The sequence below is a fragment of the Pongo pygmaeus genome, chromosome X (genome assembly GCF_028885625.2).
Source record: "Pongo pygmaeus isolate AG05252 chromosome X, NHGRI_mPonPyg2-v2.0_pri, whole genome shotgun sequence".
NCBI classification, from domain to species: domain Eukaryota; kingdom Metazoa; phylum Chordata; class Mammalia; order Primates; family Hominidae; genus Pongo; species Pongo pygmaeus.
In genome coordinates, this window is record NC_072396.2 from 115,320,912 (window position 1) to 115,340,199 (window position 19,288).

A 19,288-nucleotide genomic window follows, 5' to 3' on the forward strand; every position below is an offset into this window, starting at 1 on the left:
CCTCCAGCCTTTTAAATCAAAAAGCATAAAAATGTATGGCAGCAAAGAAAGATGCTCTGAGGCAGGGACTAGCCTTGACTCCTAATATGGTCAGATTGCAATTAGCCAGAGGATCAGCAGCTCTGTTCGGCATTTTAAATTTCTGTTTAACTCAAAAGCCTTATTTTTGTTTGAAGCTTCTTGGAGTTGAGTCTTGCTTTAAAGTATGAATGCAGAAGTCTGCCTTTGAAAACATGGTGTGAATTACTGAAAAGATGGTGTGAATGACTGAGAACCCTGGAGTTCGTGGGTATCAGAACCAACCTTGTTGGGGGAAGGACTCTTTAGCAGTGTGATTTGCAATTTTTCTTCTCCAAAATACCCCTCTTTCATCTGCTCCCCAGATGCCTGCAGTGGTGTCTACATTTTCGCCTCTGCAACGCATTCCTTTGATTCAAGCATTGTTGCCCACTCCAGAAAGGTTCTCCTAAAATACACAGAACCTAAAAGGAGCAATAAATGAAATTGATAAGACCATACAGCAAATAAGTCAATCAGATTGTCTCCCTTCCAGATACAGGAAGGAAACGGGCAGTGACTGTAGCTCATTGGGCTTTGGGGTATCTGGGAGAAGTCCTTAAAAGGAAGATTGGAACACAGGAAGGGAAAGAACACAATAAAACTAATTTCATAATATTTTTAAGAATAAGCCTGTTATGTCCATGGAGCATTAGCTTAAACTGTAGAGAGAAGACTGTGATGTCAGCTTGTGTGTGTGTGTGTGTGCATGTGCACATGTGTGCACTGGGCAGGGGAGCGGTGGGGGGTGGGTACTTTTTTCAAAGTGCAATATAGCAAAAAATATTATTCTTTGAGGCGCTGTTTGTGGGATTCTAGATAGTTTAGATTTTACCACAAATCTGTAAGAGAAAGTAAGGCATTTGAAGATTGTGTCATATAAATAAAACAGGATACACTCACCATAACCCTCCCCTACCAAGCAAATCCAAATAAAGCCTAGGGTTGGGGGAAAGAATGATAAATCCTCAGTCCCCACCCCCAATAGAGTTGTGATAGATGTCTGATAATTTCAACCGGAGTGTAGGGAGAATGGTGTTCTGTCTCTTTACCTCTCTCTCAAGAACAGAATTAGGGGATGTAAATTGCAAAAAACCTGAGTTAAGAGTTCTTTCTGGCCTTACATGGTGGTGAAAATTAAAAAGGGTCAAAGACAATCTCATGATTAGTGAGAAAGTACACCCTTCCCACCCCCTGCCGTCTACCAATCCCATTTACAAAGACGCCCCATGTCTTTCAAAACAGAGCCCGCAAATTACCATGAAAATCTGCCCCAACAGACTGTGCTCAAGTAGAAGTCAGAGCCTTTGTTAGCAGGGGTTTGTGGGGGATGGCACCATAGTGAACACAGTTAAGCCTCACTAATTCCCTGAATGAGGGAAAGGCCAATCTTGATTTGTAAGAAGCTTGAATTTGAAAATATATTTAAAGAAATGCCATGTTATTATTTCTAAAAACCTGCAGTCAAACTGCTGGCTGGGGTCTGTGCTCTGAGCTGCCTAGAATCTCAAGGCCTCAAACAAACAGATAAGGACTATAATTAGCATATTGGTCATTTGAATGCAAAGTGCACTTACAGTGGCGCTTTAAAAACGTGTGTTAGCATACTCTCCTAGCAGGCTGTCACTTTTCTATGTTTATAGTATTAATTTGCCTACCAACCTGCCCCCTTTCCTTTTTGGCAGTAAACTTTAGCCTCACAGGTCAGAATTCGTTAAATTTTCCATATTAGCAGCTGGAATGAACAAGTAAGTGTGTGTGTGTGTGTGTGTGTGTGTGTGTGTGTGGCGGGGTTTGCTGTGGGAGAGAGGTGGTGAACCACTTTTTAAAATAATTATGAACATATTGTAAACGTCTATTCTGCTGACCTTTAAAATTCATCAGTTAATTGATATTTATTTATTGAGTAGGGAATGTATTCTCTTGGATGATTAAAAAGGGTAGGAGGGCAAGCTGTTTCAAATGCCCTTCCCCTACAAATGATCATATCAAGTGAACATGAGAGAACATTGACTGTAAGAAGTTCTTGCATTATTGCAAAAAAAAAGGATTGATTATGAAGTGCAACAGGTGCTTAATTATATGAAACAACAGCACATTGAGATCTGCATCTATCAAACACATCTTCCATGGTCAGCCAATACTGTGTGCACATACTAACTTTGTTTGTAAATTCACACTTGAGACCACTTAATTTGAAGTGTGACTGAGTTCTGTTTGAGAGGGGAAAACAGAAGAGAAGATTAATACAGCTTCAGTTTTACCCAAATATTCAATATCTTCATCATTTTGCTGTGGACATGGAAGAAAAAGGTGATGTTCATTACCAGAACGAACCATCTGGTAATCAGGAAAGGGACTGCACAAAAAAAAAACAAAACAAAACAAAACAAAAAAAAAACAAACCTGGGTAAAGCCTCCAAGAAGATCAAATTTAATGCCTTCTCCTTGAGAAATTCCCCCCACCCCACCCCATTCCACTTCCTGGCCTTCTACAGACACTCAGAGACATCAGACACTGAGGGAGATCGGGAAAGAGTAACCACAAGCCTGTGGAAGAAAAATAGTCCTTAAGTAATGAAATCCCTAATACAGTGGTTCCCAAATTTTGCTGCACATCGGAATCTGAGGAGATTAGAACCTGAGGAGATTTTTTAAAATCCTAGTGTCCAGATTCATGCTATCCAATTAAGTTAGAATGTCTAGGGGTAGGGGCCAAGCACTAGCATTTTATAAAAATCACCAAGTGGTTCCTTGTGCAGCCAAATCGAGAACAACTACCCTAATGCTTTCCCACTTTACATGTATTTAATTTATATTTAACCTTCCCAATTACCCTAAGAAGAAGGTGCTGTTGGATCCCTCATTTCACAGATGAGGAAACTGAGGTTCAGAGGGACTAAATAAGTTGTCCAAGGTTATCAAACTATAAAATAGTGAATCTGGGATTTGAAGGCCAGCGGTTTAATTACAGAGACTGCATGCTGGACGTCTATGTAATAATGCCCCTCCTGGCTTTTGTCCTTGTATCCAGTACCATTACACTAAATTTGATATAGAACAATCCCACATCAATGTGGTGAGAGTTTATTAGACATCTGTTACGTATATCATACCCGTTTTAGTCACACTGTGAGCCTCTAGGTAGATTCTAGGAAATATGGCTAACTTCTGATCATTCAAGGGGTTTTCTAGGTAACCCTGGGTTGGTTACCATTTGTTATGGTAAAGCTTAATTAGCCAAAGACTATCACAGAGAAGACTGTAGTCCCACAAACTCAAATTTATTGTGTGGTTTAACAACTGAGTATCTCCAGTAATAAATACAAGTAGCAAAGCAGGTTTAAGGCATCACTGGTAAGAAAGGAGTAGTCACTCAAAGGAGGTGGTGTAGTTATGGCCTTTTACAACTGCTGTGTGACCTTGGGAGAAAGTGTTTTCTATTAACTTTGCAGCTGGCTTTATCTGTCCATTCTCCCAGCCTGATTAATGGCAGGGCTGCTTTTTCTTAGCTCAAACTGACTTTCACTCTTTCAGTTCTGGGGAAGTTTTGACTTTTTCAGGTTTTGGTCCTTTTCAGAAAGGGATGAGCCTGAGAAAAATATTGACATTCAGATCAACTATTAATAATGTTGCTCCTCTTCAGCCAAGTTGGTAAAATAGTTAATGGAAAAATGTATGTAAAAGCCAGGCAAGTCTGAATAAAGTCAGTATTTGAGTTAGTAGTCATATACTAATGTCAGTTTCCAGGGATTTGTCAATGTACTGCGGCTGTGCAAAATAAAATCAATATAATATATCAAAATATTGGGGGAACTCGGTGAAGGATAATGGGAACTCTCTGTACTATTTTTGTAACTTTGTGTAAGTCTTAAACTACTTCAAAATAAGAAAGCTATAAAAGATGTTTAATGGGAGAACAGGTTTGTGTTGATTATCTAAATAAGACTTTTCTAAATTAGTCTGACTTTATCTATGCTTTTCCATGAATAACCCAAAATTGGTTGTACCAGTGTTCTCTTTTATGCTTCTAGATTTGAATATTGGGTACTGTAGTGATATCAGTGGATTAGTCAACATCCATATCCACCAGGTACAGATCTCTTTGGGAGTAGAAATATAAGACCAGTTTGTTCATCAACAAGATGCCATTTGAGTAGAGTCTGGAAATATGTGTTCAATATCATTGGGTAGGGAAAGGAGGGAGAAAGTTGTGGTAGGCAGAGGGAAGAGCAGGAGGAAAGGCACAGAGATATGAAAGTCAAGGCACATCAAGGAAACAGAAGAAGTTTGATAAGGCTGACCCTTGGGGTATAAGGGAGGAGTGGTGGGAGAAAACCCTGGAAAGATGAGTTACAGCTGGAGTGTGACAATCTGGATGTGATTCTCCTCTCTCTGAAATTAAAGAATTTAGACTTCTTTTGTAGTACTTACTACATCTGTCTTGTGTCACAGTTTCCTGGGTGTATATTTTCTCTTCCCAACTAGATTCCAAGTTTCTTGAGGAGATGCCCCAAGTTTGACTCACCTCTGTAGCGTCTGTAGCACCTAGATGTGTGTTTCGCACTTAGTAGGAGCTGAATAAGTCTGTCCTAGGAATTTCTAATGTACCACAAAGACGCCACTGATATTCCCTCTCAAGAACATCTGGAGCCCCAGGAGAATATAGAGTGAGGTGTTTACCTCCAGGGAAATGAAAGTCGCAAGCAGAAAAGCCCAAAACCAATCTCCCTCAATCTCTCTTCGTGTAGGGCTTTGGGGACTGGGTTTGGCCATGCCCTGTCATCTTTGACACATAGCCCTCCTTTCCCCGGACCATGCCCATGATGATGCCCTTTGAAGAGAGGTAATGTGCCTTGCCTTAGTCAATTTGGCATTCTACTCACACCTCCCTCTATTTAGCTTTACTGGAGGGTTGCAGAGGTTCCTCACCCCTTCACCACCTGTTCCTCATGTCTCTGGATTATAGTGGATACATGAGTTCAAGAGGGACCTGGAGAGGGTAGGTATGGAACTCTTCAAGATTGTTTCCAGGATTTGGCTGACATAAATTGTCTGAGAGGATCTCCACCATTTGCCTTTTGGTGATTTATTTTCTCTTCGCCTCCTGAGAGAAATGTTCTATTGCTCACCATTTCAGATGGTTGGGTGTGGGGATGGGGGCACTTCTGTTCCTGACAACCTCATTATGTGGTTATCAGGAGCAGACACTGCCCAGGTTGTCACGACAACCAGCAATGATTCAAAGCTTCCCTGAAAGGTCTGTATCTCCGGCAAATAATCAGCCTTTAGCTCTCAGCAGATGCTGAACCGAGCAGCCAATCACAGGTGAGTTGGGAAAACATGACATCATAGTCCAGCCGGTCCAAAAAAAATAAAAATAAATAAGATTTGGTTTTCTCTTTACCTCCTTCATTCTTTATTCCCTAGATTTTGTTCGCTACTTTCTCCTTCTCTTTTTTCTTCTTAGTAAAATGGGGAGAACAATGAAATCAGCTTTCCAAATTCAATTCACTCTGCAGGTTGGACTTAGGTTCCAGTAGTGCAGTGATTGAGATCACGTAAGGAAGGAATATATAATGTGATCCACTTGGGAGAAAAATCAAACAGAGCATCAGCTCAATTAAACAATGTGGTTTGATATGTAGGACCATGGTGGAAGCAGGGCTAATTAAAACCAAGTCAGAGGAGAAGAACTTTCTAATTCTCATATTAATTCACCCAGAGCCACCTGGATTTAATTGTCTTCTGCTTTTCCTTCACTAACTCCCTGGTGGAAGGGAACAGGGCAAAAGCTGGGGGCTTCAGAAAGCTCATAGGTTCTACAGGGCAAGTCTCTAACGGGGGATAATTGTAGTGAAAGAAGGTCAGGAGAAATCCTTCATTCCCAAGCTGCCACCATTTAGGGAGCATATGTAAATGTGACTCATCAAGTCTATTAAGGAGATGTATAGCTCAGAAATCTGTTAAATCTGCTTTTGTTCCATTAGCTGTTTGTATCCATACAACAATCCAAGGAGAGAGGCAAGGCGAGTTCGACAAAGGAGAAAACTAGTGCCCAGCGAAATTTGAGTCTTGTTCAGGATTTCCTCTCCAGAGGCTGGAATAGAACCTGGGTTTCCTGATTTCCAGGAAAGAACTCTGAAGACCCAAGAGAATGGTAATTTCCCAGCCATAGGCTTTCCTCTTTCCCTCACCTCTGATTTTTCAGAGACCTAGGACAAGACCTCTTGGCATCTCTGATGCTCCTTGCTCTTTGCCCAGCAGGTAACCCACAATGCTGCCTGCCATAGAAGAGCTTGAGACCCCTATGATGGGCATGGGGAGGCAGGCAGGAAAGGGCTCCATTGTACCAGACTGCAGTAATGGCAACAGGTTGTAGTGAGCAGCCCTGAGTGAAGGAGGAGTAGGCACTGTGCTCCTAGCCAATGCTGTGCACCAGCTGCCAAACCCCAGGTTCTTTTGTATTCAGACAAAGAGTGGGGACACTTTTTTTTAGTGCAGCTGCTGTAGCAAAACATGTGAAGACTGAGATCCACACAGACCCAGAGTCCACTACTGGGAGCAACTTCTGGCTGTGGGACTTGAGGCAGGGGTGGGAAGGGAGCAAGGAAATCTGGGTTGCTTTTGCCCAGTGGGTTATTCATTACTGCCTTGCATTCAGTGCCTGCCCAGGTATGGCTCAGCTCAGTCTGGCACACCATAGCCTTGATTGCTACACCTGAATCATTGACCTGGTATTCAGACCTCTTTCAGGATAGCAGGAGTAGTTTGCTTGCTTTTGTCTTAACCAAAATAAGACTGTATTTCTTATTTCCCCTCTTAATGATGTTTCTTACAAGTAAAATATAGCATATGCTTAGTGTAAAAACATACAAACAAGACAGAAGTATATAAAGAAAAGAGTTAATGTCCCCCATCATATACACATACCCACATGTCTTTCCTACCCTCTTTTATTCCCAGAGTGTCCCCTTTAGCAGTTAAAACACACACATACACCCAATTTTTTAAACAAAAATAAAATCATAATACACGTGCTGTTCTGCATTTTTTCACTCAAGAATGGGTCAAGGAGTATTACTATTTCAGTACAGAGGGGTCTATATACTTGATTTTTTAAGCTGATGCCTAATAGTCCAAAATATGTATCTACCATAATTTATTTAATGATTCCCTTACTTGGGCAGGAGAAAACCTTGGGAGGTGATAAGATACGTCCATGGCTTGGATGTTGGTGATAGTTTCACAGGTGTATACTTATTCCCAAACTCATAGAGTTGTATACGTTAAATATGTACAACTTTTTACATGGCAATCATATTTGACAAAGTGGCTAAAGAAACAACAGTTCCCTTACTGAGGGACATTTAGGCTACCTTTCATGTAATATTTTTCATTCTTACATAATATTCAGCATAACATATTTCAACATTTCTTGACATGTTTTTATGAATATATTCATAATCAAATTCCTTGAGTTGCAATTGCTGGGTCAAGTGGCACATGCATTTTAACATTTCCTAAGTATTACCCACTTGTGCTCCCAAAAGGTTGTGCCATTTACACTCTCGTCAATTGTATATGAGAGTGAGCAATGTTCCTTTTATCCAGGATTTGACTGAAACAGTTTGAAGATATTCATTTCAGTTTACTTCTGTTATTAAAAGCCCCATCCCAGCGCTTCTCACTTCTCATGTGAATCAAGGGGCTAGTTGGGTTGGTAAGACCCAGAGAAGATACACAACTGAAGTGGCCATATAGGGTGGCAGAACAAATATAGAACTGAGAATCGGAGACCTGGTTTCCAGGACCATCTCTGTGAAGCATTGGACAGGTAACTTCAAACCCCTGAGTCTCCATTCTCTCATCTATGAAATGCAGATCATAATAATTGCCATAATAAACTGTTGTGGTTGTTGTGAGGATCAGATGGGGAGATACAAAAGTGGTTTGTAACCTGAGAAGTAGGATACACATGCCAAGTGGTTATGATGGTAGTGTTGTAATATCCTTAAATCAAAGAGCTCCCAAGCAAGAGAACAGTGAGTTGGGTGGTAAAAATGGTGAGTTGACGGGAAAAATTACACAGATGAAATCTTTAAGATATTTCAGATTAGAATCCCTTCCTGAGTTCTCCCATGCAGTTGCCCTATATTCTTGAAGAACAAACCATGTTGACAGTAAAGACTGCTTTCTTGTACCAAGAATAACATAGGTTATCACCCTTTCACAGGAAGACCCTAGGCTTGGGTCTTAAGTCCAGTCCTCTTTCTATGACATCACTATGCTTTAATTTGTCAATCACCTAATAGGATTTTGTCCACATGCTACTTTCTATAATCACTAGGGAGAAAAGAAATACACCCATGAAACGTTTAAATAACCATGTGTGGTGACTGCATAAATAGCTCTGAGTTATAGCTGAGGTATATGGGAGGATTAGAGTGAAATCAAATACCTTCTAATTACAATTTAAATCAATAGCCTAGAAGACCCAAGTTAAATCATTAGCCAGGAAAATCCAGTTATATTTTTCGATTTCTTAAAAAGGGTTCTTGTTTAACCCAAATAAATGCATTTTACAAATCAGAGATGTTAAAATTGAATAAATTACATTCATTTTGATTTGTGATTTTTTTAGATTGTTTTTACCATGGTGTAAAAAAAAATCAGTGGGATGTGGTTGCTTATTTTTTTAACTCCAAAGTTAATTAAAAAGATATCTGTAAAATCACTGGAGTCAGAACCATCCTGATTCCAACTTATTAATGAAGGATTTGAGAAAGAGAGTGTTGGATATTTTTGCATTAAAGACAACCACGACACCAAAAAAGCTATTTTTAAAAATGCCTGATTTTTTAAAAATGCCAATCTTATATAGTCTGTTTCTTTTAAAGCAAGTATGTATTTTAACAAAACTAGTAATACCACATTTAATTCTTAGCAGTAGTAAACTGTATCATATTAGAAAAAGCATGGACTTTGGACTCATTTAGATACAAATCCCAGCTCTACCACTTTCTACAATGTTAACGTAATACTCATATATGCATTAATATATATATTTTGAATTTAGGAAAATAACATGCAAAGTGACCCTTAAAAATAGTCTGGATTACATCGTTTACTTAGTCTTTGCCTCTCTCTTTCTTGTTTTGGCATAGAGTGGATCATTGTTGTTGTTTTTCTCAATTCCCCGTATCATCACAATTTAAAATGAATCAGTCCAAAAGAGGCATCCCATTCTTCAGCTGCCTGAGATGTTTTGTCTGGCGAATCTGTAGCTCTTTTTTTTTTGGAGACGGAGTTTCGCTCTTGTTGCCCAGACTGGAGTGCAGTGGCGCAATCTCGGCTCACTGCAACCTCCACCTCCTGGGTTCAAGTGATTCTCCTGTCTCAGCCTCCCAAGTAGCTGGGATTACAGGCGCATGCCACCACGCCCAGTTAATTTTTGTATTTTTAGTAGAGACGGGGTTTCATCATATTGGTCAGGCTGGTCTTGAACTCCTGACCTCAGGTGATCCGCCCGCCTGGGCTTCCCAAAGTGCTGGGATTACAGATGTGAGCCACCGCCTCTGGTCATCTGTAGGTCTTTTGTACGACTTTTACTAAAAGGACCTGGGCAGATATATTATTTCACTCTTGTTCTTGAAACCTATTTTGTTGGCATTATGGAGAAATTATTGCTGGATGTTACACAGTGTAGAGAAAATTGAATAAAAGTTCACTGGGAAGGGTCATGATCTATTTTGGCCATTTAAGTATGTGAGGATATATTTATCTTTATAAAAATAAATTTGAAAGTAGAAAGAAAAAGTTACTCATAATACTACTAGTTTAACCCAACTATTACAATTTTATGTCATCTTCTGATCGTTTTCTGTAGGCATATTTTACATCATTATAATTTGAATGTCCTTATTGTTTTGTATTATTTGACTTTTTATGGCAGCTTACTGTCGCCTTGCTGGGATTCACCATAATTTACATAATCTAGCCAAATCATGGGGATTATGGATTTTGGAGTAGCAAGAGATTATTTTTGGAGTTAGATTTTATAAAGCTTTGGACATCTGCAAAAATTTGAACCATATCCTAAAGACAAGAGAAAGCTTTGAAGGTTTAAGGGAAAGGATGGACAGAGAGAATCGCATTTAAACTCCATTTGAAGTAGAGTTATTTTTATTTTTTGTATAATTCCTTGCTTTTTGGAATGTGTGTGCTTCATATGCAAAAAAGTAGTTTCCCGATCTAGACTGCCATCTCTTTGAATTCCACTGCCACATCTGTCTTTCTTAGTTTTCTGTGTATTTTAGAGATTCCGTCAGTTTAACCTGCCTGGCTGACAGGTGGTGTCCCAAATCGAAACCGTTTTTCCCCCGAATAAAGCGTGCCCGTGTAGCTGTACAGATTTCGTCCTCCGAAAATTCATCTGAAATCTCAATTTTCCTGAGGGGAGCAATTAAGGAAGATACATGAACTCTCCCCTCCTCTCCATCCTGTCAGGTGCCCCTCTTTTTTGATGGCCCCACCTCTGTCTAGACAACCCTGACAGTGTAGAAGTTTCCATCTCCTTTCCCTTTCCCTCTCCATGTTCCCTCCCCTTCAGTTTTTCCCCCTCCCAGGCGCTTCCTGCCTGGAAACAAAAGATTGGTCCCCAGTAGCCCACTCAGGGCGATTTTAGTTTTATGCTCACCATCTGATTGGCCTAGGTAAGGTGCAGAGCTCGGGTGACGTAATAGCAGAGAAGGGCTAGGGAGCGGTTGCCGAGCAGGGGCTTTACCGCGGGCAGGCAGCTGTGCCAGCTAACCGTCTGGGATCTCGCACTGGGGGCTGCAGCTTTTCCCCGCCTCGAGCCAGTGTGCGGGGGCGGGAGAAGAGCCAGGGGGAGCGGGCTGGGCCCGGGGCTGCGGCTGCGGCCGCGGGGCTGCGGCTCCCCAGCCCCGCCAGCTGGAGCGCTCGGAGGTAGAGGAAAGGTCTTGACGGGGTGGCTGGATCCGTGGCAGGTAAATCCCGCGACTAACTGCACCCGGGCTACCGCGGGGGAGGGGGTGGCTGTTGGATGATGCTTTAAGGCTGCTGGGCAGATGTTCTGCCTTTCCGGACCCCCCTCCTGTCCTGTTTGTGCCCCAGCCTCGAGTCTCCTACGTGGCTCCCCGGAGCCCTGAGACCAAGCGAGCAGTTTGCATGATCCCAGTTCGCGGACAAGTGGGTGTGTCAGGGCCGTTCCCAGAGGGCCGGGGCTCCTTCGCTTGGTCAAACCCTAGACTCGTTTACTGGGGCCTGGGCCGCTTGAGGCAAAACCCGCCTTGAAAGCTACGTCAGCCTGTAAGTCTTCCCTTTCGCCCCCCCGCCCGCCCCCCTACCCAGCCCCAGTAGCTGTGACAGCAGTTCCCTAGAGAAGGGGAGGGGGTGTGGCCACGGTCTGGCCAAGTCCGGGGCAGAACCCCCCCGCCCCTTACACACACACACACACACACACACACACACACGCACACGAAGAAAGAGAAAAAGTGACGATTTTCTTAAACGGGCGCTTTCCCCTCTTTCTTTTATTTTTCTTTATCCCCCTCCCCTTTTTTGGTGGGGGGATGGTAATAACAGGGGGACCCCTTTCTTCTCCTGTGGGGATTAGAATGATGCGATAACGTCCCCAGAAAGCTCGGGGTCCCTGGATTGGCCCTCTCTTTGTCTGGGGAGCAGTGTCATTGGGTCCACTGCCTCTCCTTCTCTCCTGTTCCCCTTAGCTCGCTGGGGGGGACATTGCCCTCAGTTTGTGAACTGGCTCTGGCAAGATTACTGCCGCACTTTTGGGTGAACTGAACATTTTAGATTCTTACTCTGGCAAGTTTTCCTTCCCTAGGTGGTGGTTACGGGGTGGGGTGGGGTGGGGGATGGTGGGAAGAGGGGGATTCAGGCAAGGAGAGAGATAGAGGCCCCACTTGTTTTTTTTTTTTTTTTTTTTTGGTCCCACCTTTCAGAATCCAGTTCCAGATTCTAGACTTGAGGGTTCTGGGCTGTTGGTCTGTAGAAGCGAAGGAGAGAAGGGTGAGTGGCTTGGCTTTGGGAAGCATGATGGGGGCGGTTGCAGTGCTATTTTTAAAAAACGGCTTTCAGCAGGGAAGCCTTTAGCCATGTTAGTCTTGCTCCCCCCATGGTTTTGCAGACTCAAATCCAGGCCAAGTGTATGGCTGTCTGAGGTATTGGAACAGAAGGAGGTCCATTCCTGTTGGTGACAACACCGTGGCCCTGTTCTGGGATGAGCGAGGTGTAAAGGTCAGTGCGGTTTTCACTGGGCCATTTGCAAAATTATAATTGGGCAAGATCTGTGATTTGGTACTTGAGGCCTCCAATCAGGGGCAACATTGGGCAAAGAGACTTGATATGGTAATGAATGACTAACAGTCAGAGGCTTGGAGAGAGAGCCATTTGTAAGCCTCTGTTTCTGGATACAAGTGTCATATCCCCCAGCCCATGCAAGAAGCAAAGTGGGAAGAGACTAGGAGGTAGCCTGGGCAAGAGCTGACAGCTGAGAATCCTGAGGTCAGAGAGACCTTAGGATGTCAAGGAGCTGACCCTGCAAGCCTCCGGACAGGCAGCTGGGCCTTGTAGGAGAGACCTGACAGGAAAAGGAGGTTCACATGCAATAGGGTTATAAGCTAGGGGACACAGGACCCTAGGGACATTCTGACCAGCTAACCATTCCCACAGGTTGCAGATTTTCCTGGTCGGAGGTGGAAATGGTATATAGAGCAAACAAGTTTGCTGAGGTCTTGGGAGAGGGTGAGTGGTGGACATACCAGGTGAGGGAAACGAGAAATAAAAAGAACTGCAGGGATGGGAAGGTGCTGACATACGAGACTTTGCTATTATGTGTTCAGAGACTAAGCTACTAAATTAAGGTTAAAGAAGGTGGCCAAGGCAAAAAAAAAAAAAAAAAAAAATCAGATGTACAGATCAGATGTAGTAGGCAGGAAGGCAGGAGCAAACTAGAGAGAGAGAGAAGAAAAGTCATGGCTTTACCAAGAACCCAAAAGCCCTGAATTCTCTGGTGAGATAGGCAACTCTGGTGGTTGAGGCAGCTGTAGCTCAGCCAAGAATTAGAAGGATGATTCTAGATATTTAAAATCAACAGCATCCCCACCCACGTAACCCACCTTCAGGAACCCGTAGCTTTAACCAAGAGAACAAGAAACTCAATGAGCAGCAGCCTCAACAACTGGCTCTTTCCTCCTGGGTAAGGAGAGGGCAGTGGGGAAGGACGGTGCCTCAAAGGGAAGTGGAGGCGCTATCAATCTGGCCTAGACAGGTAGGTTGACTGCTTTTACGTGGGTGGGCTGGGGCCTGGTCTGGGACCCCTGCTCAAAAAAAAAAAAAAAAAAAAAAAAAGCCCTCCTTCTCAGGATCCCTGGGGACCCTGTGTGCGCAGGGAACTGTGTAAAACCTTTACTTCGGAAGGTAAGTGCAGCGGTCTAGGCATCTGGGGCATACTTAAGCATCTGCTACGCGTCCCCCACCCCCACCCCCACCTGCCGGGGGCTAGGCGTTTCCCTCTGCAGGGCCTGGAGTGGACTCGTCTGCCAACTCGGCACTACACAGCTTCTCCAGCAGGGGGCGGAAAAGGGCCTGCAGCGACGCGCAGGACCCGAGTCCTCCATTTCAGGTGTGATGCTTCAGCTTCGGATCAACTAAGCCACACATTTAAAATCTCATTTAGGGTTACCGGAGAACCAAATGAACCTCCGGGTCTGGCAGTCTATTTCCATTTGCTCCCAGATATGCGTCGCTTCCTACCGCGCTCTGTGGCTTTGGAAAGCATTTGCATTTACATACGCGGTGATTATTTGAGTCACTAATACACACAGCCTAACCGGGGGTTTAATTGGAAATGTTAATCAATGCAATAGATCTGTGTCTGATTTCCACATTTGGTCAATTATCTGCAGGTTGGAGCAATCTGTGCTAAACCCAGGGGATGCAATGAGGAGCAAAACGGTGCAGCTACAGCTAGGTCTGAGTCTGGGAAACATAATGGGGAGATAGACCTTGAAAACTGGAAAGAGAGTAACAATTTACTGGTGGGAAGAGGAAATCATTAGAAAGGTGTGGTCAGAGAGGCCTGATTGCTGAGATGGAATAGGATGGCCTTGGAACCCACATGGTGGAGAGGGAGGCCAGAGTTTTTCTTTGAGGTTGGAGGGGGCTGAATTTGGAGAGTGAAGATTTTTAGGGGCCAAAGGACCAGGAACTGGGGTGGAATGAACCCTGGGAGTCAGAGGTCAAGTGTTATGGAGGGCTAGGGCCCGGTCTGGGACCCCCAAACACACTGTCCCAGACAGTGACAGTCTGGGACCCCTGTTGGGACCCCTGTTGTGTTTGGGGGTCCCAGACAGTGTGTTTGCCCCTTTCTAGGCCTCAGTTTCCTTGTCTTTCAAACGATGAACTTGGCACTAGTTGTTCTATAAGGTGGTCCATTTATTCTTGGTAATGAAGACAGGTCCACTAAAGTATAGCCCCCTTCTTCCCCTGTCAGAAAAATTACCCCTTCTTTTTTCATATGCCCTCCAGTTTTAGGGAAAACAATACAAAACAACTCCACAACCACATATTTTTCATCTCTTTCAACAGTGTGGCTTTACTTTTACTTCATGTGAATGGGGAACAGGAGGGAAAAGAGAAGTCCAAGTTAATAATCTGCTAGGGACCCTATAACCAAGCCCCTGAAAGACCTGAGGGGATGGGTGGGTGGCATATATTCACTAGTGGCCCTTACTCCCTAACTCAATCTCAAAACAGAAAGTCTTGGGATGAAGGTGAAGGAAGGGCCTGGCTTAGGGTGTATATCCTTTTCCTTCGTGCACTCTTCCCACATCTCCCTGTGAGCCCCAGGCACTTTGTGGAATTCAGCACCCTAAAAGAAACACTATCCTTAACAATCAGCACAACAGTGCCCTCTAGTGACCTTAATGGGGACAATTTTAAGAGCTCCCCATGCATCCCAGGTCCCAGCCTGGTCGCCAGTGCCCTTGTGCAGCGGTTACTCCTTGTGGAGAAGGCTCCCAGTCCTTCCAACCAGCCTGACAGAGAAACTCAGCCAGCCACCGTTTCCTGCAAGTCCTTCTTGCATATATGGATGGGGCTGGGGTTTACAGAGGGAGTCAGCTCCCCACAACTTCCTCTCCAACGCTGTTTCCTTTGGGCCTGAAAAAGGTTCCAAACCTCCTTTCCTAGACAGATTCGGTGCTGAGCAAGATACTTGGCATGGGAAGGCTCTGTGGTAGACAGAGTAGTTGTCCATAGCTTCCACCTACCCCCACCGCCAAGGTGGCAGCCCTAGTCCCCAGACAGAGATTCTGCCAGGAAGTTGGAATGCAGCAAGGTGGCTGGGGGTGGAGTTGGGTTGGTGATGGGTATTGGGTATGTGCAAGATGTGTGCACTGATTTCTACCTCAGTCTCCATCAGGAGGCTGAGCCATAGGTGTACAACAAGGTGGTATAGACATACAACATGATATAGGCACACAATGCCCACAACACTATACAGACACACAACATGGCATAGAGATATGACACAATATGAATTAGACACATTGCACATACACAAAGGATGGAAGAGATACAATTCACATGCAACACAGTACAGGCACATAGCACTCACACAGTAGCTTATTGACATGATCACATATACAACATGATATTAACAGGACACTGTACACACACACGATATGATGCAGACTCAATACATACATGTCATGGTAGATATGACACAGCACACATACACAGGCATACAACATGGTACAGGGAACTGTGCAGATATACATGACCCAGTATGCACACGTGCTCACACACAGGATATCTCCCCTTGCCCTACTCTCAACACAACACACCCCCAGGCAGGTGAGAGGAGTGTGGCTACCAGGTGGAATACTGTGTCCTGTCAGTTGATTCTGCACTGACTCGAGCAAGTGGTGAAATAAAGGCAGGCCGCCATGGAGTTAAAAAGTGGTGCTACCAGTTAGAATGGCAATCATTAAAAAGTCAGGAAACAACAGGTGCTGGAGAGGATGTGGAGAAATAGGAACACTTTTACACTGTTGGTGGGACTGTAAACTAGTTCAACCCTTGTGGAAGTCAGTGTGGCGATTCCTCAGGGATCTAGAACTAGAAATTCCATTTGACCCAGCCATCCCATTACTGGGTGTATACCCAAAGGACTATAAATCATGCTGCTATAAAGACACATGCACACGTATGTTTATTGCGGCATTATTCACAATAGCAAAGACTTGGAACCAACCCAAATGTCCAACAATGATAGACTGGATTAAGAAAAATATGGCACATATACACCATGGAATACTATGCAGCCATAAAAAATGATGAGTTCACGTCCTTTGTAGGGACATGGATGAAATTGGAAATCATCATTCTCAGTAAACTATCACAAGAACAAAAAACCAAACACCGCATATTCTCACTCATAGGTGGGAATTGAACAATGAGAACACATGGACACAGGAAGGGGAACATCACACTTCGGGGACTGTTGTGGGGTGGGGGGAGGGGGGAGAAAAAATAAACAAACAAATAAATAAATAAATAAATAAATAAATAAATAAAAAGTGGTGCTACAATTGGGGCTGGGGGGAGGGGGAGGTAGGCTTCAGGAAAGCTCTTGATCTTGCTCAAAAACATGGAGGTTCTTGGTAGTACAGGTTGGGGGTGTGTTCTCCTCCTCTTACGTCTTCTAGTATTGTTTCCCACCCCAATGGGTGGATGCTGCCTCTGCTGTCTGCCCTCATCCCCAGAGATGGGCAGGGGCCTTTTTGAGGCCATTCTTCCTGTGTCCTCCTTGAGCCCCACCCCTCTCTGGAGCTTTGGCAGCTTGCACTCCTCTCCCCCTCACCCCACCCTCTTGCAGGGTGAGATCTTGCAGGGTGAGCTCACGTAGGGAGGGAGGGGGCGAGTACACCATTCAATGGTGCAGTGGGTGGGATTTGGAAAGGCTGCCTGGAGTGTGCATGTGGGAAGCACACATGGAATGCCAGGGATGCTGGGGGACAGACATGCTCTGGAGTCTTGCCCAAGAGCAAGAGGCAGACCCAGAGTATGGTTTGGACTTTTAATTTCAGAAGGGGGAATTGGAGATCATGGGGCTTTTCTTGGCTCCCTAAGGCTTCAATTTTGCAATCTCCGTGTTTAGATATCCATCTAGCCATCTCTTTGGATTAGGACCCTGTTCATTCTGGTCTGTAATAAATAGGTGCTAGCCTGAATCATGCCTTCTTGAGAATTAGCATGTAGTTTCTGCTTTTCTTTGAGGACAAACACCACTGTGGGAAGGGGAAAGGAAAGCAGAGTAGGAAGGATTGCAGAGCTTGGGGTTCTACAAAGAGAAGATCAGCCTCTCCCTTGAGAGGCTCAAATGATTGTGGGAAAAGGCAAAAAGGGAGGGGTCAAAGAGACTCAGTCTCCTTCATGGTTAGACATGGAAACCTCTGTGGGAAAAATAGGGTGAATTATCACCAAACAACAACAGTAAACAGTATGTATTCACCCTAAGAAACCTGGGTAAGACTGTGGAAGACTTACCTGGTAGAGACAGGAGAAGGTAGAGGGAAGCTCCAATTAGGGTCAGAGGCTGGGGCCTTCAGCACCTGTGAGATGGTAGCAAATTAGGAGACCTCAGAATGCTGTTGCCTGGCAGACAGACTTTTTTCCCCTTCTCCAGTGAAAGAGGTTAGTGAAAAGGGGAATGGAAATGGAGGTGGAGACTTAGAGTTGAGGGATGAACTGAACTGAACTGAATGCAGTGCCACAACATCAGGAAGCCCACATATTCACAGAGCCAACCTGCATTGGCCGTTGTCTCTCAGTTTCCTTTTGTCCACTGGACTCTACCACCTCCTGTGATTATACACATTGCTCCATAATTATGCAAACTATGTAAATATTTCACATCTGTCCTATTTGATTTAGTTCTTCCAACACTTATCCAAGGCAACTAAGGCAGGCCTTTTCACTTGATACTAAGCAGGCCCAGAATGATGAGGTGACTAACAGCAATTCTCAGCTTGTAACTCCCAACTCCTGACTCCCACTTCTGTGCCCTTTCTGGAATCCTATGTAACAATGCCTTTTTACACTTCTTAGCTCTCTGATTTTCTAGCTTTCTTAAGAGATTTTCTGAGATTCACCAGAGAGATTGAGAAAGAGAGAGAGAGAGAGAGTGTGTGTGTGAGAGAGAGTGAGAGAGAGAGAGAGTGTGTGTGTGTGTGCATGTGTGTGTGTGTGTGAGAGAGAGAGAGAGAGAGAGGTTTGGTGGGAGTTGGATGAGGGAGCAGTAGCAGGTGGGGAAAGAGGTTCCCTCTCCCCTACAATGCTTCTCTCGGCAGGTTTCCCACAAGAAAGAGCAGCTGAGTCCTTGCATCTTGTGGCAGCTGGTGTGCCCAGCACTGAGTCTGTAGGAGCTGAAGCCAGCCCGGACCCTTCTCATGGGCAGTGCCCACCTGTGCTGAAGTTCTGCAACGGTGGCGGTGTGAGGTGAGTAATGGAGTCCAGGGCAGTGAGTTAGGGATCTCCAAATCCAGGCAAATGCTGCTTTACTACCAGATCTCCCAATATCAAAGACTCTGCCTGGACCTCGTGAGCTAGGCCTCAGGGCATGACCCCTATATTCTGGGGAATTTTGCCCAGTACAGCTGCCTTTAGTCTCTTGCCTCCCTCCCATCTCTAATATGGGAATGACAGCCTTGACCTACATTTTGGGGTGAGGAGGAGAAACAACATAACAATCGTTGCCAAGTCCGTTGCAGATGTCAAGCACCATCTAAGAGCTTCAGTATAACACAGACATGCTTCCCATCAAGCTGTCGTTTTCTTTTCTCCTCCTTTCCTGGTGCCTGGGTGGCTTTTCAGCCACATGCTGCAAATTTGCCAATCAGTTCCTATGATTTCTACTGCCCCATAACCTTAATTTTACCTTCCTGTTTGAAGTGTACCCCCACCCCTTCCATCCCTGCTTCTGGGCCTGTCAGCTTAAACCTTCCCGAACCTTCCCTCTGCTTTCCCACCCAACCAAGATGCACTTCCTCCACCAGGTCTCCAACAGCACTTGAGTCTGTAGCGTGCAGTGTAGCACTTGCTGCCCTACTGCCTTAAATAATTCTTGCATGGTTTCTGGAGTATTCATCTTACCAGGAAAACTAGATTGTAAGCTCTTCAAGGG

At 44.4% G+C, this 19,288-nt stretch overlaps 1 protein-coding gene across 11 annotated transcripts in view; it reads left to right on the top strand.

Annotated features, from left to right (window-relative positions):
* The window catches only part of PAK3 (p21 (RAC1) activated kinase 3), a 303,836-nt gene that overhangs the window by 153,944 nt on the left and 130,604 nt on the right, over nt 1-19,288 (top strand). For 2 of the 11 annotated variants that reach the window (XM_054473188.2, XM_054473195.2), the window contains exons 1-3: nt 10,795-11,066; nt 12,042-12,108; nt 12,227-12,336. The exons of 1 other annotated variant lie outside the window; for it this stretch is intronic. The gene's annotated coding sequence lies outside the window, so the exon portion shown is untranslated. Of the gene's footprint in view, nt 1-10,794; nt 11,067-11,193; nt 11,389-12,041; nt 12,109-12,226; nt 12,337-18,455; nt 18,604-19,288 lie in introns of those variants that run through there. 8 more of the 11 variants (XM_054473190.2, XM_054473197.2, XM_054473182.2 and 5 more) reach the window with 7 other exon arrangements.